Below are 19,466 nucleotides of genomic sequence, written 5' to 3'. Positions count from 1 at the left end.
AAGACGTCCGGCGCCCGTGTACCGGCGGGGTCAACGTGTTTGGCTGTCCGCCGAGGATCTTCCCAACCGGGGGGACTCCAGGAAGCTGGCACCTCGCTTTGTGGGTCCATTCCCCATCGCCAAGGTCGTGAACCCGGCCGCGGTGCGTCTCCGCTTGCCCAGGTCCCTTGCACTCCACCCCACCTTTCACGTCAAGCCGGCTGTGGACAGTCCATTGGTGCCAGATCCTGCGCCGCCTCCGCGGACGGTAGGAGGTGGGACTGCCTACACGGTGAAGGAACTATTGGACGTGCGCAGAAGGGGCCGGGGCTGGCAGTACCTGGTGGACTAGGAGGGTTATGGGCCTGAGGAGCGGCAATGGGTGCCGCCTAGTTTTATTTTGGACCCAGGGCTATTTGAGGACTTTTATGCAGCTCACCCTGAGGCTCCTGGGCCGTCTGGGATCCGGCCCTAGGGGGGGGGTTATGTCATGCGGTCACGTTTATTTTCCGGATTTCTGTCTTGTCTGTGTCGTAACTTCACTTCCTGTTTTATTTTGTCATCCCTTCCGTTTCAGTTCGTGGTTCCTTCCTCTGTTTCTGTTATCTTGTATTCCCTGATCCCGATTGTGTGCACCTGTGTGGTTGACACTAATTTTCAGCACCTGTGTCCCAGCCCTTTTGTGTGTATTTAGTCCGTGTCTTCCCCTTGTCTTGTGCCAGTGTGTCTTGCCTCGTCCCGACCACCACCGATTCCTTGCCGTACGAATTCCTAGTAAGATTCCTCCTTTCTGTCTCGCCACAGAGCGACGCCTTTTGTTAGTGCCTTGTTCCCCATAGCCCTTGTTGTCTCGCCCGAGTGCGACGCTTTTTGTTTGGACTTTTTGCCGAGTGTTTCCCTCGCAAGAGGGGCTTTGAGTTGTCTTTTGGTCATCTTTCTGTTGGAATAAATCCGTGAAAAGAAAGACTCTGCATCCGAGTCCTCCGCCTTGTTCCCTGCCTGACAGGGTTTTTCAGATTATCCTTATCATATGATTATGTTGGAATGCAACCGGTAATAAATAAAATAGCTGTCCCATCCTACACAAGGTCGTAAAACACCCCGATATGTTTTGACTAGAGCACAAGGGCTTCCTATTCAACCTACTCTTACCCCCACTCTGTTTCTTTTAATAAATATGCCCTTGCAGGAGGGAGAGTTTTAGACTTCACTCCTTCAACGTGTGAGCTCTCCACCTGCAGGTGTCTAAAAGGACTTGCTTGTCTCTCATGTGGTTCTTGCAAAATAAGTTGGAGTGAGCAAATCTCTAATCTGGGAATACCAGGTGCTGTAAGCTTTTTTTTTGTCTTCCACTTCAATCGTTGAAGCAAATTTTTACAACACAATTTTCACAACGTATGGCATTCGGAAACTGCAAGCCGGGTTTTAAGTCTGAAACTATAACCCAAGTTTCAAACCTATATTGTGTGGTGTCATCCATAGCATTGTAGTTCACGTCTTTAACCGCTAGAGAGCAGACTATGTACAGTGAATAAAGAGGCTGGCTCCATGCGAACTCAAAGCAGCAGTCTTTATTTGTAAAAGAACCCAAAACAGCACATTGCGCTTCCATGTAGGGTTTTTCTACTTTTCATGACATTTACTTTGATACAGCAAAATGCAGGTCGCAATGGTAAATTCGTGCTACCACATAAAAAGCTGCCAGTAACTTTTTATTAAAGCCATGTTTCCATGAAACGCCCAGGCTTGGTTTTCAGGGGCGATTGTGTCTATAAATTGCAATATTTCGAGACAAACAATGGCTTACGGCCATACTACCCTGAGAACGCCCGATCTCGTCCGATCTCGGAAGCTAAGCAGGGTCGGGCCTGGTTCGTACTTGGATGGGATTCCGCCTGGGAATACCAGGTGCTGTAAGCTTTTTTTTTTCTTCCACTTCAATCGTTAAAGCAAATTTTTACAACACAATTTTTACAATGTTTGGCATTCGGAAACTGCAAGCCGAGTTTTAACTATGACATTTAAACTATAACCCGAGTTTCAAACCTATATTGTGTGGTGTCATCCATAGCATTGTAGTTGACGTCTTTAACCGCTAGAGAGCAGACTATGTACAGTGAATAAAGAGAGGCTGGCTCCATGCGAACTCAATTCAGCAGTCTTTATTTGTAAAAGAACCCAAAACAGCACATTGCGCTTCCATGTAGGGTTTTTCCGATTTTCATGACATTTACTTTGATACAGCAAAATGCAGGTCGCAATGGCAAATTCGTGCTACCACATAAAAAGCTGTCAGTAACTTTTCATTAAAACCATGTTTTTATGAAACGCCGTTTTGGTTTTCAGGGCCAATTGTGTCTATGAATATTTTGAGACCAGTAATGGCTTACGGCCATACTACCCTGAGAACGCCTGATCTCGGAAGGTAAGCAGGGTCGGGCCTGGTTAGTACTTGGATGGTGTTAGGGTTTTTCAGATTATCCTTGTCGTATGATTATGTTGGAATGCAACAGGTAATAAATAACCTACCTTGTCCCATCCTCCACAAGGTCGTAAAACATCCCCTGATATGTTTTGAAGAGCACAAGGGCTTCCTTTTCAGCCTGCTCTTCCCCCCACTCTGTTTCTCTTAATAAATATGTCCTTGCAGTTGGGAGATTTCAGACCTCCATTCGAACATCGCTGCACGCACAGCGACGAATGGACTCTCCACCTGCAGGTGTCTAAAAGGACTTACTTGTCTCCCGTGTGGTTCTCGCAAAATAAGTTGGAATGAGCGAATCTCTAACATCTTGGTGCCGAAACCCGGGATCCCTCATACCCGCTATCTGTCTGACGAAGAAGGACGTGCTGCATTGTCGACAAGCCAGCGTCCATTAGGAGGACCTGGAGAAGAAAGTCCTGGGAAGAGAATTCTTCGCTGGGCCAGCATCTTAGGTCTGCCTTCGTCTGACAGAGGTGGATTGACGGGACCCGGCAGTGCAACGAACTAGGGGACAAGTAAGTTAAAGGCCTGAAGTTGTGTGATTGTGTTGTTGTTTGTGAAACGTGTAAAAAAAAAAAAAAACACAGGTGCACGAGAGATACGTCTTTGGTTTATCCGAGCTATGAGATACGGCTTTGGTTTATCCGAGCTATGAGATACGGCTTTGGTTTGTCCGAGCTATGAGATACGGCTTTGGTTTATCCGAGCTATGAGATACGGCTTTGGTTTGTCCGAGCTATGAGATACGGCTTTGGTTTGTCCGAGCTATGAGATACGGCTTTGGTTTGTCCGAGCTATGAGATACGGCTTTGGTTTGTCCGAGCTATGAGGCCTAAAAAAAAAAGCGCTGGAGTTTGTGTGATTGAGTGTGTGACTGGTAGGATAAATTGACTAAATAGCAGTTCTAGCGTTTATCCACGGCAATAAAACAGGCTAGTAATCTGTTGAAAGGTCAATTTAAACCTGCATTGAGGATCCTCAAAGACAAAAAAAAAATTTGAAAAAAAAAAAATTGTAAAACCTTAAACTACTAAAATTAAGATGGGAAATAAGAACGGTAAATCTCTTGCTCTGCTCTTCTTTGAGATGAGAAGTTCATGGCAAGTAGATTTCTTAATTGTATGCAATACATGCTGAAGTGGAAGAAAATGTATGGAGTACAAGGAAATTTGAAATGTGGAAGAAGTGGTAGAAGTGCTAGAGTGAGGTTGAAATCTTCACAAAGAGATGAGAACGAATTCAAGAGACAAAAGCTAGAAAGATGAAAACTGATGAGGTCACAAGTGTTTGTCAGACCAGGGCACAATAAGGCCCCTGTGAGCAGGTGCAAGGCCGCAGCTCAAGCTGCGGCTCAAGCGAGGGGCAAGTGGAGTTTAATAATAATAATAATAATAATAATAATAATAATAATAATATTTTTGAGGTGGCAAATTACAAATGACTAGAGATCAAATTGTGTTACACTAAAGTTAAAATATGCAAATCAAGCGGTAAAGAAATACAACTTGCTTCTAGAAGATGAATAAATAAAATTAGAATGTGCTGTCCTCGTGTGCATGGGAGGGACCAGCTCATGATCGACCACAGGAAATGGCCAGCCTGTGACGAATCATTGGTGCTGGGACCTACCTTCCGCACGCGAGAGCTCTGCATGTGTGTGCGTATGTGTTAAATTGATGAAGATTGGCTAAACTTTTAGTATAAAGAAATTTGCTAGACTGTTGTCTATTCAATTTACACCGCAGAACAGAAACAATTTTGACAGATAAAAATGAAAGAAAAAGATAGAAATCTGTTTGCGAGCAGAAACTAATCCACACTAGTGCATGTTAGTGTCAAGCCCTCATGAGAAATTCGGAGTTAACAAAACAACAGAACATGCTTTCAGGAATTGGGAGAAGCTAAATTGTGAATTTAAGATTTTGCAATGCTACATTTAATAGGAATAATTGATTGGTTGTGTTATAAGATTATGCAAAATTCTAAATGCAAGCTAAATCTGAGAGATTGAGTTCTTCAAATTTAAAAACAAAGAAAAAAAATTCAGATTAATTTGCCAGTTGTTTGTTTTAGTTAAGTTTTTTTAATTGGTGGATTGTTCTACCAGGAAACTTGAGTTGAAAATGATATATGAATGTTGTGTGGTGAGCTTGGATGAAATGGGACCAATGTGATAAGAAGACTCCTTTTTGGAGACTGTGTGAGATGCATATGATGAGCATTGATGAATGATTGCCTGAATGAAAGGTTGAATGGTTGAAGTCGTTGGCGACTACTATAGAAAATTAGTAGAGCGACTTTGATGAAAGAGTGATTTTGAGCAGGTTGAATGCTAAAAAGAAAACACGTAGCTTTTAGATTGATAATTAACTACAGAAAAAACTGGAGAACCAGTAACACATGTAGAAGATGTGTGAACTGAGAAATTAAGAAGCGTTTTGGAGAGAAAGTCAAATTAAATGATGATGAAATCATATGTAGTAATACATATAGGGAATAGGGAGGCCATCCATTTACTTGCTAAACTAGTTGTCAAAAGAGTCCAATTGCCACGAAAAGTAGCTATATGCACGTGTGCAGTACACACACACGAGACTGATAAGGTGTCAAGAGGTAACAAGCTTGCAGACAGAACCACAAAGCTGCAGCGCAAAAGACACTTCAAATTTTATACACACAAGAAGCAGATTAAATCACTGAAACATTTTTAAAGATGTGCAGCGACAAAGTCCATAGAGTGAAATTCAATTATGGACGAAAAAAGGGGCAAGATTAGAGAATGGCATCTATAAATGACCTACCCCACCAAAGAACCTATGCAAATGGTGAGCAATATTGATCCATGGTGCGTGTCACATGGCTTAAGAGGAGGGACAGTGGGGCAGGTCAGTCAGCTTTATACAACATATGGATTTGATTCATATTCAAAACATTTTCAAAGCAAAACAAACATTTTTTTTTTGTAGAGCTTGTTTCAACAAAAACAAAAACACTGAATGGCTCCAATTTAAAAGATCAATTTGACCTTTGCAGGATGATCTGCTGTGTCGGATCTGGACTGCCATGAAAGTATGATGTTTATATGTGTACTTTGTCAATAACCTCTGTAGATGTTAAAGAATGGGATGAATATCTAGAATGAATGTGGATAATTTGTTTCAGGTAACTAACTATAAGAGTAACTGAAAAAATAAACAATTGATTGCTTATGGCAAAACAAGCTGCAAAGACAGAAAAAAATTTAATATGTCATATGCATGGATTTGCGACCGATTATTTATGTTGTACCGTTGCCATTGGCCAAAGATTGTGTGAAATCTGTCATGTCTACTGGATTGTGAAGTGTGTGACAGAGCAGTCAATATAATATCCATTGAGAGAAAAAAGAAGAAAAAAGAAGCCATTGCTTTCAGAGAATGTAGTCAAGCGAAATTGTATATACATCAACATGCCAAGATCTGGGGAAAAAGCTGGTAAAAACCAAAATATCTTTAAATTTGAGAGGCGACGATGATTTGACCGAAATTGATGCAATTGGAGTCCCTAGAGGAGTTCCTGATTAATAAGAATTAATTTATAAATTGCAGCAGGATGGGAGTCCTCCATTTGCTGCTGGTGAACGATGAACAAGAACGTAGACAGGATAAATTACATCCATTACAACATGCAGAAATTGGGCAAACGGACACAAGCGGGGCTCGAGGCAGTGCATGAACAGCTAGCCACGCCTTCCCTAATGTCGATCCAGAACCACAATGCTCATGATATGTTGTTGTCTGAGAAAGGAGGCGTCTGCGCAATGTTTGGAGAACAATGCTGCACCTTCATCCCTAACAACACCGCCCCTGATGGGAGCCTGACGGATTGCAGGCCTGCAATCCCTCAAAACGAGGATGAAAGAGCACTACAAGTGGATGAATGCTTTTGGGAAGTATAACGCCATTGTGTCCTCAATTTTACTATCAGTTACAGTGTTGCTGCTATGCTCACCTTGTATGGATGTTGCATACCGTGTCTTCGTGCTCTGTTTAATTGTCTCGCCACTACAGTAATATCGCCCATGGAGGACGAGATTGCTCAGATATACCTAATGTCTGGCGGCAACATGATGATGTTGATGGCAAAATTCCTGCATCTGTGTTACCAGACTTTTCCCAGATCCATGGAATTCTGAATGATGACATCGCAACGTTTATCCTTTGGTGTAAACATATTTGTCCTCATGAATGTGATCCGATGACTGAGAGTCGAGAAAAGGGGTTGTTTACGGTGATGTGTGAATTTGAGCAAATATGTGATAAACAGTGGGGAAATGTCAGGATAATTAGTTTTGTAGAAGCGCTGGCCGGCCTGAACCGGAGGTCTCATACCTTCGCTCAAGGCCACCACATCTGCCAGGTTTGAGGGAGTTCTTATACTCCCTTCCTTGTCTTATCTGTGAGAGGCCCTCACTAGTTATGAACAGAACACCTTTGTTCTTTGTCTAGCTAAAGAGAAGTTCTTTATCTATTATACCTTGTAGTTTCTATTTATGAATTGTTGTTGACCGGGACAGTTTTTAAGTTATCCCATATTTACTCAATGTTTGGTTAAGTAGACTTCATGCAAGTTATCTCACATCTGCTTAACGTTTGTTGGAGTGTATGCACAAGAGGTATCTGATGATTTACTCATCATTATTATTGTGTGAAACGTAGCAAGAAAGTCTAGAGCATTGTTTTACAGGGACACGGCATCCAGGAGTTGGATATCAACACCGTGCTGTCACAGTCAAGGATGCCAACCCTTACCGCCCTGGACTTGCAGATGGTGCCTGTGATCAGCTATTCTGGGCAAATCTCAATGTGACTGTTAGAGGATGAACAATACCGCAAGTGGCCTACACAGAGAGACCAGCTGGAGTGAATTACACATGTTACATCCAAGGTTACGTGACCCACGTCTGCGTTAACGATGACTGCTCTCCAGGAGGAGACTAGATGGGAGCTTTGGACATTGCCGCTGTGTGCCAGGATGAGAGAGCCGTTTTCAAGGTGTAAGGGCTCTACTACCAACATGGCTGCACCATCGGACGGGACCTACTTCGTCCAGAATTTCGGAAGCACTGCCTCACCTGCATCCTATGAGTGCACGTGCCTGTTCAGAACGGATCGTGGTTTTGTGGTCACAAGAGTTGTCCGATGCTGCCTGCCAACTGGATACGAGTGTGTGCACCAGTGTGTGTGACAGACCACACCTACAGACTAGAACATCATCAGCTGACGAAAACACAAGCACATATACAACTTCTTAGACGTGACAGATGTGATAATGATAATGAGACGTGGATTGCATAGATGCTGTCCTGTTGAGCATGTTTTACAGAAACTTGATGATTTGACCATCGAAAATGCTTCGCAAGTGATGGATACAATGATGTACTGTTTCTGTGTTTTTCTTTTTATTTCTTTTTTTATTGATAGCATTCTGGTCGCCTAAGGTAAAGGGACCGTGTAAGAATTTTCCTGCTAATAACATCTGGCCGGCAGGTTTTTCGCTTACACAATAAGTTTGATCTGGGATATTAAGGTAATACCTCATCTTCACTGGAAGGTGTTGCTGTCATTGTTTGTTTTTTTATTTTTTTTTATTTTTACTATTCTTCTTTCTTCATTATACATGTACATGTTTATTTTTACCTGTCTTTGTTGTTTGGGGTGCCATAATCATATGATAAAACAGGAGGGAGATGTTAGGGTTTTTCGGATTATCCTTATCGTATGATTATGTTGGAATGCAACCGGTAATAAATAACCTACCTTGTCCCATCCTCCACAAGGTCGTAAAACATCCCCTGATATGTTTTGAAGAGCACAAGGGCTTCCTATTCAGCCTGCTCTTCCCCCCACTCTCATCCATCCATCCATCCAACTTCTTCCGCTTATCCGGGGTCGGGTCGCGGGGGCAGCAGCTTTAGGAGGGACTCCCAGACTTCCCTCTCCCCAGCCACTTCATCCAGCTCATCCCGGGGGATCCCAAGGCGTTCCCAGGCCAGCTGAGAGACATAGTCTCTCCAGCGCGTCCTGGGTCGTCCCTGGGGTCTCCTACCGGTGGGACATGCCCGGAACACCTCCCCAGGGAGGCGTCCAGGAGGCATCCTGATAAGATGCCCGAGCCACCTCATCTGGCTCCTCTCAACGTGGAGGAGTAGCGACTCTACTCCGAGTCTCTCCCGGATGACCGAGCTTCTCACCCTATCTCTAAGGAAGAGCCCGGACATCCTGCGGAGAAAACTCATTTCGGCCGCTTGTATCCGAGATCTCGTTCTTTCGGTCACGACCCATAGCTCGTGACCATAGGTGAGGGTAGGAGCGTAAATCGACCGGTAAATTGAGAGCTTTGCCTTTTGGCTCAGCTCTCTCTTCACCACAACGGACCGGTACAGGGTCCGCATTACTGCCGACGCTGCACCGATCCGCCTCTCGATCTCACGCTCCAACCTCCCCTCACTCGTGAACAAGACTCCAAGATACTTGAACTCCTCCACTTGGGGCAGGATCTCATCCCCGATCCGGAGAGGGCATTCCACCCTTTTCCGATCGAGGACCATGGACTCGGATTTGGAGGTGCTGACCCTCATCCCGACCGCTTCACACTCGGCTGCGAAACCGTTCCAGTGAGAGCTGGAGATCACGGCCTGAAGAAGCCAACAGCACCACGTCATCTGCAAAAAGCAGAGACGCGATGCTGAGGTCCCCAAACCGGACCCCCTCAACGCCTCGGCTGCGCCTAGAAATTCTGTCCATAAAAATTATGAACAGAATCGGTGACAAAGGGTAGCCTTGGCGGAGTCCAACCCTCACTGGGAACGAATCCGACTTACTGCCGGAAATGCGGACCAGACTCTGGCATCAGTGATACAGGGACCGAACCGCCCTTATCAGTTGGCTCGGCACCCCGTACTCCCGAAGCACCCTCCACAGAACCTCCCGAGGGACACGGTCGAACGCCTTCTCCAAGTCCACAAAACACATGTGGACTGGTTGGGCGAACTCCCATGCACCCTCGAGGATCCTGCCGAGGGTGTAGAGCTGGTCCACTGTTCCACGGCCAGGACGAAAGCCACACTGCTCCTCCTGAATCCGAGGTTCGACCTCCCGACGGACCCTCCTCTCCAGCACCCCTGAATAGACCTTACCAGGGAGGCTGAGGAGTGTGATTCCCCTGTAATTGGAACACACCCTCCGGTCCCCCTTCTTAAAGAGGGGAACCACCACCCCAGTCTGCCAATCCAGAGGCACTGTCCCCGATGTCCACGCAACGTTGTAGAGGCGTGTCAGCCATGACAGCCCCACAACATCCAGAGCCTTTAAGAACTCTGGGCGGATCTCATCCACCCCCGGGGCCTTGCCACCGAGGAGTTTTTTAACTACCTCAGTGACTTCGACCCCAGAGATTGGAGAATCCGCCTCAGAGTCTCCAGGCCCTGCTTCCTCAATGGAAGGCGTGTAGGTGGAATTGAGGAGGTCTTCGAAGTATTCTCCCCACCGACTCACGACGTCCCGAGTCGAGGTCAGCAGCATGCCATCCCCACTGTAAACAGTGTTGACGTTGCACTGCTTCCCCCTCCTGAGACGCCGGATGGTGGACCAGAATTTCCTCGAAGCCGTCCGAAAGTCATTCTCCATGGCCTCACCGAACTCCTCCCACGCCCGGGTTTTTGCCTCAGCAACCACCGAAGCCGCGTTCCGCTTGGCCATCCGGTACCCGTCAGCTGCCTCCGGAGTCCCGCAGGCCAAAACGGCCCGATAGGACTCCTTCTTCAGCTTGACGGCATCCCTTACCGCCGGTGTCCACCAGCGGGTTCGGGGATTACCGCCACGACAGGCACCAACGACCTTACGGCCACAGCTCCGGTCGGCCGCCTCAACAATGGAGGCGCGGAACATGGTTCACTCAGACTCAATGTCCCCCGCCTCCCCCGGGACGTGGGAAAAGCTCTGCCGGAGGTGGGAGTTGAAGCTCTTCCTGACAGGAGATTCTGCCAGACGTTCCCAGCAGACCCTCACAGAGCGTTTGGGTCTGCCAGGTCGGACCGGCATCTTCCCCCACCATCGGAGCCAACCCACCACCAGGTGGTGATCAGTTGACAGCGCCGCCCCTCTCTTCACCCGAGTGTCCAAAACATGCGGCCGCAAATCCGATGACACGACTACAAAGTCGATCATCGAACTGCGGCCTAGGGTGTCCTGATGCCAAGTGCACACATGGACACCCTTATGTTTGAACATGGTGTTCATTATTGAAAATCCGTGTCGAGCACAGAATTCCAACAATAGAACACCGCTCGGGTTCAGATCAGGGGGGCCGTTCCTCCCAATCACGCCCTTCCAGGTCTCACTGTCATTGCCCACGTGAGCATTGAAGTCACCCAGTAGAACGATAGAGTCCCCAGAAGGAGCGCTCTCCAGCACTTCCTCCAGGGACCCCAAGAAGGGTGGGTACTCTGAGCTGCCGTTTGGTGCATAGACACAAACAACAGTCAGGACCCGTCCCCCCACCCGAAGGCGGAGGGAGGCTACCCTCTCGTTCACCGGGGTGAACCCCAATGTGCAGGCGCCCAGCCGGGGGGCAATAAGTATACCCACACCTGCTCGACGCCTCTCACCGTGGGCAACTCCAGAGTGGAAGAGAGTCCAGCCCCTCTCGAGAGGGCTTGTACCGTAACCCAAACTGTGTGTGGAGGCTAGTCCGACTATATCTAGTCGGAATCTTTCTGCCTCGCACACCAGCTCGGGCTCCTTTCCAGCCAGAGAGGTGACATTCCATGTCCCAAGAGCCAGCTTCTGCAGCCGGGGATCAGACCGCCAAGGTCCCCGCCTTTGGCTGCCGCCCAGCTCACATTGCACCCGACCCCTTCGGCCCCTCCCACAGGTGGTGAGCCCATGGGAAGGGGGACCCACGTTTCCATTTCAGGCTATGCCCGGCCGGGCCGCATAGGCGAAGGCCCGGCCACCAGACGCTCGCCTTCGAGCCCCGCCTCCAGGCCTGGCTCCAGAGGGAGGCCCCGGTGACCCGCGTCCGGGCGAGGGAAAACTAAGTCCATTTATATCACTCATCATAAGGGGCTTGGCTGAGCCGTGCTTTGTCTGACCCGTCACCTAGGACCCGTTTGCCATGGGTGACCCTACCAGGGGCATGAAGCCCCCGACAACATGGCTCCTAGGATCATAGGGGCATGCAAACCCCTCCACCACGATAAGGTGACGACTCGCGGAGGGGTCCCCCCACTCTGTTTCTCTTAATAAATATGTCCTTGCAGTTGGGAGATTTCAGACCTCCATTCGAACATCGCTGCACGCACAGCGATGAATGGACTCTCCACCTGCAGGTGTCTAAAAGGACTTACTTGTCTTCCGTGTGGTTCTTGCAAAAACAGTTGGAGTGAGCGAATCTCTAACAGATGGGATTCCGCTTGGGAATACCAGGTGCTGTACGTTTTTTTTTTTTTTTCTTCCACTTCAATCGTTAAAGCAAATTTTTACAACACAATTTTTATAACGTATGGCATTCGGAAACTGCAAGCCAAGTTTTAACTCCGACATTGAAACTATAACCCGAGTTTCAAACCTATTTTGTGTGGTGTCATCCATAGCATTGTAGTTCACGTCTTTAACCGCTAGAGAGCAGACTATGTACAGTGACTAAAGAGGCTGGCTGCCTGCGAACTCAAAGCAGCAGTCTTTATTTGTAAAAGAACCCCAAAACAGCACATTGCGCTTCCATGTAGGGTTTTTCCACTTTTCATGACATTTACTTTGATACAGCAAAATGCAGGTCGCAATGGCAAATTCGTGCTACCACATAAAAAGCTGCCAGTAACATTTCATTAAAGCCATGTTTCCATGAAACGCCCAGTCTTGGTTTTCAGGGGCAATTGTGTCTATAAATTGCAATATTTCGACACGAAAAACGGCTTACGGCCATACTACCCTGAGTACGCCCGCTCTCGTCCGATCTCGGAAGCTAATAAGGGTCGGGCCTGGTTAGTACTTGGATGGGAGACCTCCTGGGAATACCAGGTGCTGTAAGCTTTTTTTTTTTTTCTTCCACTTCAATCGTTAAAGCAAATTTTTACAACACAATTTTTACAGCGTATGGCATTCGGAAACTGCAAGCCGAGTTTTAACTCCGACATTGAAACTATAACCCGCGTTTCAAACCTATATTGTGTGGTGTCATTCATAGCATTGTAGTTCACGTCTTTAACCGCTAGAGAGCAGACTATGTACAGTGAATAAAGAGGCTGGCTCCCTGCGAACTCAAAGCAGCAGTCTTTATTTGTAAAATAATCCAAAACAGCACATTGCGCTTCCATGTAGGGTTTTTCCACTTTTCATGACATTTACTTTGATACAGCAAAATGCAGGTCGCAATGGCAAATTGGTGCTACCACATAAAAAGCTGTCAGTAACTTTTAATTAAAGCCATGTTTCCATGAAACGCTGGCTTGGTTTTCAGGGGCGATTGTGTCTATAAATTGCAATACTTCGAGGCCGACAACGGCTTACGGCCATACTACCCTGAGAACGCCCGCCTCGTCTGATCTCGGAAGCTTGTAAGGGTCGGGCCTGGTTAGTACTTGGATGGGAGACCGCCTGGGGATAGCAGGTGCTGAAAGCTCTATTTTTTTATTTTTTTTTTACTTCAATCGTTAAAGCAAATTTTTACAACACAATTTTTATAACGTATGGCATTCGGAAACTGCAAGCCAAGTTTTAACTCCGACATTGAAACTATAAACCGAGTTTCAAACCTATTTTGTGTGGCGTCATCCATAGCATTGTAGTTCACGTCTTTAACCGCTAGAGAGCAGACTATGTACAGTGACTAAAGAGGCTGGCTGCCTGCGAACTCAAAGCAGCAGTCTTTATTTGTAAAAGAACCCCAAAACAGCACATTGCGCTTCCATGTAGGGTTTTTCCACTTTTCATGACATTTACTTTGATACAGCAAAATGCAGGTCGCAATGGCAAATTCGTGCTACCACATAAAAAGCTGCCAGTAACATTTCATTAAAGCCATGTTTCCATGAAACGCCCAGTCTTGGTTTTCAGGGGCAATTGTGTCTATAAATTGCAATATTTCGACCCGAACAACGGCTTACGGCCATACTACCCTGAGTACGCCCGATCTCGTCCGATCTCGGAAGCTAATAAGGGTCGCGCCTGGTTAGTACTTGGATGGGAGACCTCCTGGGAATACCAGGTGCTGTAAGCTTTTTTTTTTTTTTCTTCCACTTCAATCGTTAAAGCAAATTTTTACAACACAATTTTTACAGCGTATGGCATTCGGAAACTGCAAGCCGAGTTTTAACTCCGACATTGAAACTATAACCCGCGTTTCAAACCTATATTGTGTGGTGTCATTCATAGCATTGTAGTTCACGTCTTTAACCGCTAGAGAGCAGACTATGTACAGTGAATAAAGAGGCTGGCTCCCTGCGAACTCAAAGCAGCAGTCTTTATTTGTAAAAGAATCCAAAACAGCACATTGCGCTTCCATGTAGGGTTTTTCCACTTTTCATGACATTTACTTTGATACAGCAAAATGCAGGTCGCAATGGCAAATTGGTGCTACCACATAAAAAGCTGTCAGTAACTTTTAATTAAAGCCATGTTTCCATGAAACGCCGGCTTGGTTTTCAGGGGCGATTGTGTCTATAAATTGCAATACTTCGAGGCCGACAATGCCTTACGGCCATACTACCCTGAGAACGCCCGCCTCGTCTGATCTCGGAAGCTAGTAAGGGTCGGGCCTGGTTAGTACTTGGATGGGAGACCGCCTGGGAATAGCAGATGCTGAAAGCTGTATTATTTTTTTTTTTTACTTCAATCGTTAAAGCAAATTTTTACAACACAATTTTTACAGCGTATAGCATTCGGAAACTGCAAGCCGAGTTTTAACTCCGACATGGAAACTATAACCCGCGTTTCAAACCTATATTGTGTGGTGTCATCCATAGCATTGTAGTTCACGTCTTTAACCGCTAGAGAGCAGACTATGTACAGTGAATAAAGAGAGGCTGGCTCCATGCGAACTCAATTCAGCAGTCTTTATTTGCAAAATTACCCAAAACAGCACATTACGCTTCCATGTAGGGTTTTTCCGATTTTCATGACATTTACTTAGATACAGCAAAATGCAGGTCGCAATGGCAAATTCGTGCTACCACATAAAAAGCTGCCAGTAACATTTCATTAAAGCCATGTTTCCATGAAACGCCCAGTCTTGGTTTTCAGGGGCTATTGTGTCTATAAATTGCAATATTTCGACACTAACAACGGCTTACGGCCATACTACCCTGAGAACGCCCGCTCTCGTCCGATCTCGGAAGCTAATCAGGGTCGGGCCTGGTTAGTACTTGGATGGGAGGCCGCCTTGGAATACCAGGTGCTGCAAGCTTTTTTTTTTTCTTCCACTTCAATCGTTAAAGCAAATTTTTACAACACAATTTTTACAAATTATGGCATTCGGAAACTGCAAGCCGAGTTTTAACTCCGACATTGAAACTATAACCCGAGTTTCAAACCTATATTGTGTGGTGTCATTCATAGCATTGTAGTTCACGTCTTTAACCGCTAGAGTTAAAGAGTTAGAGTTAGAGACTATGTACAGTGAATAATGAGGCTGGCTCCATGCGAACTCAAAGCAGCAGTCTTTATTTGTAAAAGAACCCAAAACAGCACATTGCGCTTCCATGTAGGGTTTTCCCACTTTTCATGACATTTACTTTGATACAGCAAAATGCAGGTCGCAATGGCAAATTCGTGCTACCACATAAAAAGCTGTCAGTAACTTTTAATTAAAGCCATGTTTCCATGAAACGCCGTCTTGGTTTTCAGGGCCAATTGTGTCTATAAATTGCAATTGTTCAAGACTAGTAATGGCTTACGGCCATACTACCCTGAGAACGCCCGATCTTGTCTGATCTCGGATGCTAAGCAGGGTCGGTCCTGGCTAGTACTTGGATGGGATTCCGCTTGGGAATACCAGGTGCTGTAAGTTTTTTTTTTCTTCCACTTCAATCGTTAAAGCAAATTTTTACAACACAATTTTTATAACGTATGGCATTCGGAAACTGCAAGCCGAGTTTTAACTCCGACATTGAAACTATAACCCGAGTTTCAGACCTATATTTTGTGGTGTCATCCATAGCATTGTAGTTCACGTCTTTAACCGCTAGAGAGCAGACTATGTACAGTGACTAAAGAGGCTGGCTCCCTGCGAACTCAAAGCAGCAGTCTTTATTTGTAAAATAACCCAAAAACAGCACATTGCGCTTCCATGTAGGGTTTTTCCACTTTTCATGACATTTACTTTGATAGAGCTTTTGCTTTTTCATTAAAGCCATGTTTCCATGAAACACCGGCTTTTTTTCAGGGGCGATTGTGTCTATAAATTGCAATATTTCGACACTAACAATGGCTTACGGCCATACTACCCTGAGAACGCCCAATCTCGTCTGATCTCGGAAGCTAAGCAGGATCGGGCCTGGTTAGTACTTGGATGGGTTCCTGCTTGGGAAAACCAGGTGCTGTAAGTTTTTTTGTGTCTTCCACTTCAATCGTTAAAGCAAATTTTTACAAGACAATTTTTACAACGTATGGCATTCGGAAACTGCAAGCCGAGTTTTAACTCCGACATTGAAACTATAACCCGAGTTTCAAACCTATATTGTGTGGCGTCATCCATAGCAATGTAGTTCACGTCTTTAACCGCTAGAGAGCAGACTATGTACAGTGAATAAAGAGGCTGGCTCCCTGCGAACTCAAAGCAGCAGTCTTTATTTGTAAAATTGCAATATTTCGAGACCAACAATGGCTTACGGCCATACTACCCTTAGAACGCCCGATCTCGTCCGAAAGTTGGAATGGGTTGAATCGCTTGACAAATGTAGAAATTAGAGTAGAAAAATGAAATTATGGAGAATTGGGTTGAATTTCAAAATTTGAAAATTTGGAATTTTTGGTAAACAGCGGCTCGGCGGCGCACTGGGTAGCACGTCCGCCTCACAGTTAGGAGGGTGCGGGTTCGATTCCACCTCCAGCCCTCCCTGTGCGGAGTTTGCATGTTCTCCCCGAGCCCGCGTGGGTTTTCTCTGGGCACTCCGGTTTCCTCCCACATCCCAAAAACATGCTTGGTAGGCCGATTGATCACTCCAAATTGTCCCTAGGTGTGAGTGCGCGTGCGAATGGTTGTTTGTCTCTGTGTGCGCTGCGATTGGCTGGCAACCGGTTCAGGGTGTCCCCCGCCTACTGCCCGATGACGGCTGGGATAGGCTCCAGCACGCCCGCGACCCCCGTGGGGACTAAGCGGTTCAGAAAATGGATGGATGGATGGAATTTTTGGTAAGTGAGAGGTTGTGGAATAGGTAGGCAAAAGATGAAATTTGAAAGTTGAAATGTGTTTAATCGGTTGTGTTAGAGATTTGCTCACTCCAACTTATTTTGCAAGAACCACACGGGAGACAAGCAAGTTCTTTTAGACACCTGCAGGTGGAGAGTTCACTCGCTCCAGAATGAAGTCTGACAAGTCTCCTTCCTGCAAGGGCATATTTATTAGGAGGAACAGAGTGGGGGTGAGAGTGGACTGGTTTGGTGAACCCCCGGCCTCTGGTAAGATCAGAGCAGGGGGTGTTTTACGATGTTGTGGGAAACAGAACAACTTTGATTGCTTCCTCTGCAGCTGGTCACTCAAGCAGAGGAAGCAACCACTTTACTTCACTACGTTGTGAGAGCAAGACAAGATTAGTTAATCATTATAGTCTACATTCCAACATAATCCAATGATAAAGATAACCTTGAAAACCCTAACATCTCCCTCCTGTTTTATCATATGATTATGCCACCCCAAACAACAAAGACAAGTAAGAAAAAACACATATATATGTATAATGAAGAAAGAAGAATAGTAAAAATAAAAACAACAAACAATGATAGCAATACTTTCCAGTGAAGATGAGGCATCACCTTAATACCCCAGATCAAACTTATTGTGTAAGCGAAAAACCTGCCGGCCAGATGTTATTAGCAGGAAAATTCTTACACGGTCCCTTTGCCTAAGGCGACCAGAATGCTAACAATAATAAAAAAATAAAAAGAAAAACACAGAAACAGTACATCATTGTATCCATCACTTGCGAAGCATTTTCGATGGTCAAATCATCAAGTTTCTGTAAAACATTCTCAACAGAACAGCATCTACGCAATCCACGCTTCATTATCGTCATCACATCCGTCATCTCTAAGAAGTTGTATATGCACTTGGGCTACAGTAGAGGACACAAACTTCGACACAGCAGACTTCAAACATGGGATAACGCAGGTCGTAAACAAGCACAACACCACCAGCACAACAAGCACAGGAGACAGCAATTTCAACAGCAGTTGCCACCAGTTGCCAGAGAATAGCCATGAAAAGAAATCAAACTGATGTGGGACCTTGTCTCTAGACATGGCCTGCTGTAAGTTCTTCAGCGAATTCATGGCGTCGTTGATGTGGGTGTCATTTTCTCCTGGTATGTATGTGCAACAGGAAGTCCCAATGATGTGGCACACACCACCTTGTGCTGCCGTCAACAAGTCCAGAACCATCCTGTTTTGCAAGACCATCAGTCTAATAGCCTGAATTTCTCTGTTTTGTCCATCGTTTACTTGCAGTGAGAGATTCACAAAGGATTGAAAACGATAGTTCAGTGTCTCGATGAAGAGTGATAGTTTCCCAACCCCAATCTGAGGGAAGAGCGCAAGGACAACTTTGTCTCCGACGGACCATACTTTATGGTCCTCTGGAACGTTCGCACCCCAGATAGGGTCATGAGGGTCAAAGGTCGCAACTGCTCTGCGTCGACGTCCAGAAGAGTTGTGTGCTCCTGTCAGCTGATGATGTCGTATCCTGTAGGTGTGGTCTGTCACCCACACTGGTGCACACACTCCTGTCCAGTTGGCGGATAAACCTTGTGACCACAAAGCCACCAGCCATTCTGTATGAAGTATGTTCCGTTCGATGGTGTAGCCATGTTGGTTGGAGAGCCCTCACCACCTGAAATGGCTCTCTTATCTTGACACTCATCGGTGATGTCCAGAGCTCCCATCCAGTTTCCTCCTGGAGAGCAGTCGTCGTTAATGCAGACGTGGGTCTTGTTACCTTGGATGTAACATGTGTAATTCACTCCAGCTGGTCTCTCTGTGTAGGCCACTTGTGGTATTGTTCGTCCTCTAACAGTCACATTGAGATTTGTCCAGAATAGCTGATCACAGGCACCGTCAGCAAGTCCAGGGCGGTAAGGGTCGGCATCTTTGACTGTGACAGCACGGTGCTGATATCCAACTCCTCCCATGGATGCCATACATTTTGCTTCAGTGGCATTCATTGCTCTGGCCTCCAAGCGAACTTGCGTGGAGGAAGGGGGGAGTTTCGAACACACATAGCACGCCTCCTGTGTGTGAGCTCTCACAGTGAACCTGACATACCGGTACCAAGTGTTGGTTTCGTATGGGTTTCTGGGGTCCCATGACCAATCCTCAAAGTTCTCATCATGTGACCATCGTTTACCACGGGCAACATTGTCATTTGGTCTGTTCAGATGAGTCAATAGACTATAGCACGCTCCAACCACAACGCAGCAGAGGATCCATCTGGCATATGGAGCCCCGTTGCTACTAGGGTGGCAGAGACACCGGGTCATCCCCTTGCCTCTCCGAATTAGGGGTCCAACACTCTCTGCAACTTGCAGTGGCTGAGGTGAATCCAGCTGGGCCGTTGAGGAATTTTTACCGCCGTGGGAGTAGCAAGCAAAACTTGGAACGGTCCCTCCCACCGCGGGCTGGCCCAGTTCTTTCTTTTGATGACCTTGATGTAGACCCAGTCTCCCGGATTGATAGGGTTGTCCACCTGTGAGGGGGAGAGATCAGGCGGCAGTAAATTTGCATTTGACACATCTTTCAGTTTGAGCGTCCTG

At 46.2% G+C, this 19,466-nt stretch overlaps 3 non-coding genes and 3 pseudogenes across 3 annotated transcripts; all 6 read left to right on the top strand.

Annotated features, from left to right (window-relative positions):
- The first annotated feature begins 1,780 nt into the window (after positions 1–1,780).
- Positions 1,781–1,899, top strand: LOC125984278 (5S ribosomal RNA). The gene has a single exon (XR_007486902.1). It is a non-coding gene; the product is annotated as a 5S ribosomal RNA (ribosomal RNA).
- Positions 1,900–12,418: 10,519 nt separating this feature from the next.
- Positions 12,419–12,537, top strand: LOC125984290 (5S ribosomal RNA). The gene has a single exon (XR_007486913.1). It is a non-coding gene; the product is annotated as a 5S ribosomal RNA (ribosomal RNA).
- A 1,067-nt stretch (positions 12,538–13,604) lies between these two features.
- On the top strand, positions 13,605–13,723 carry LOC125984302 (5S ribosomal RNA). Its single transcript, XR_007486924.1, has one exon. It is a non-coding gene; the product is annotated as a 5S ribosomal RNA (ribosomal RNA).
- A 1,066-nt stretch (positions 13,724–14,789) lies between these two features.
- On the top strand, positions 14,790–14,908 carry LOC125984305 (5S ribosomal RNA; annotated as a pseudogene).
- Positions 14,909–15,392: 484 nt separating this feature from the next.
- Positions 15,393–15,511, top strand: LOC125984309 (5S ribosomal RNA; annotated as a pseudogene).
- Positions 15,512–15,930: 419 nt separating this feature from the next.
- On the top strand, positions 15,931–16,049 carry LOC125984310 (5S ribosomal RNA; annotated as a pseudogene).
- The last annotated feature ends 3,417 nt before the right edge of the window (positions 16,050–19,466 follow it).

Source organism: Syngnathus scovelli, chromosome 16 (genome assembly GCF_024217435.2).
Source record: "Syngnathus scovelli strain Florida chromosome 16, RoL_Ssco_1.2, whole genome shotgun sequence".
NCBI classification, from domain to species: Eukaryota; Metazoa; Chordata; class Actinopteri; order Syngnathiformes; family Syngnathidae; genus Syngnathus; species Syngnathus scovelli.
This window is presented reverse-complemented; position numbering and strand designations above follow the sequence as displayed.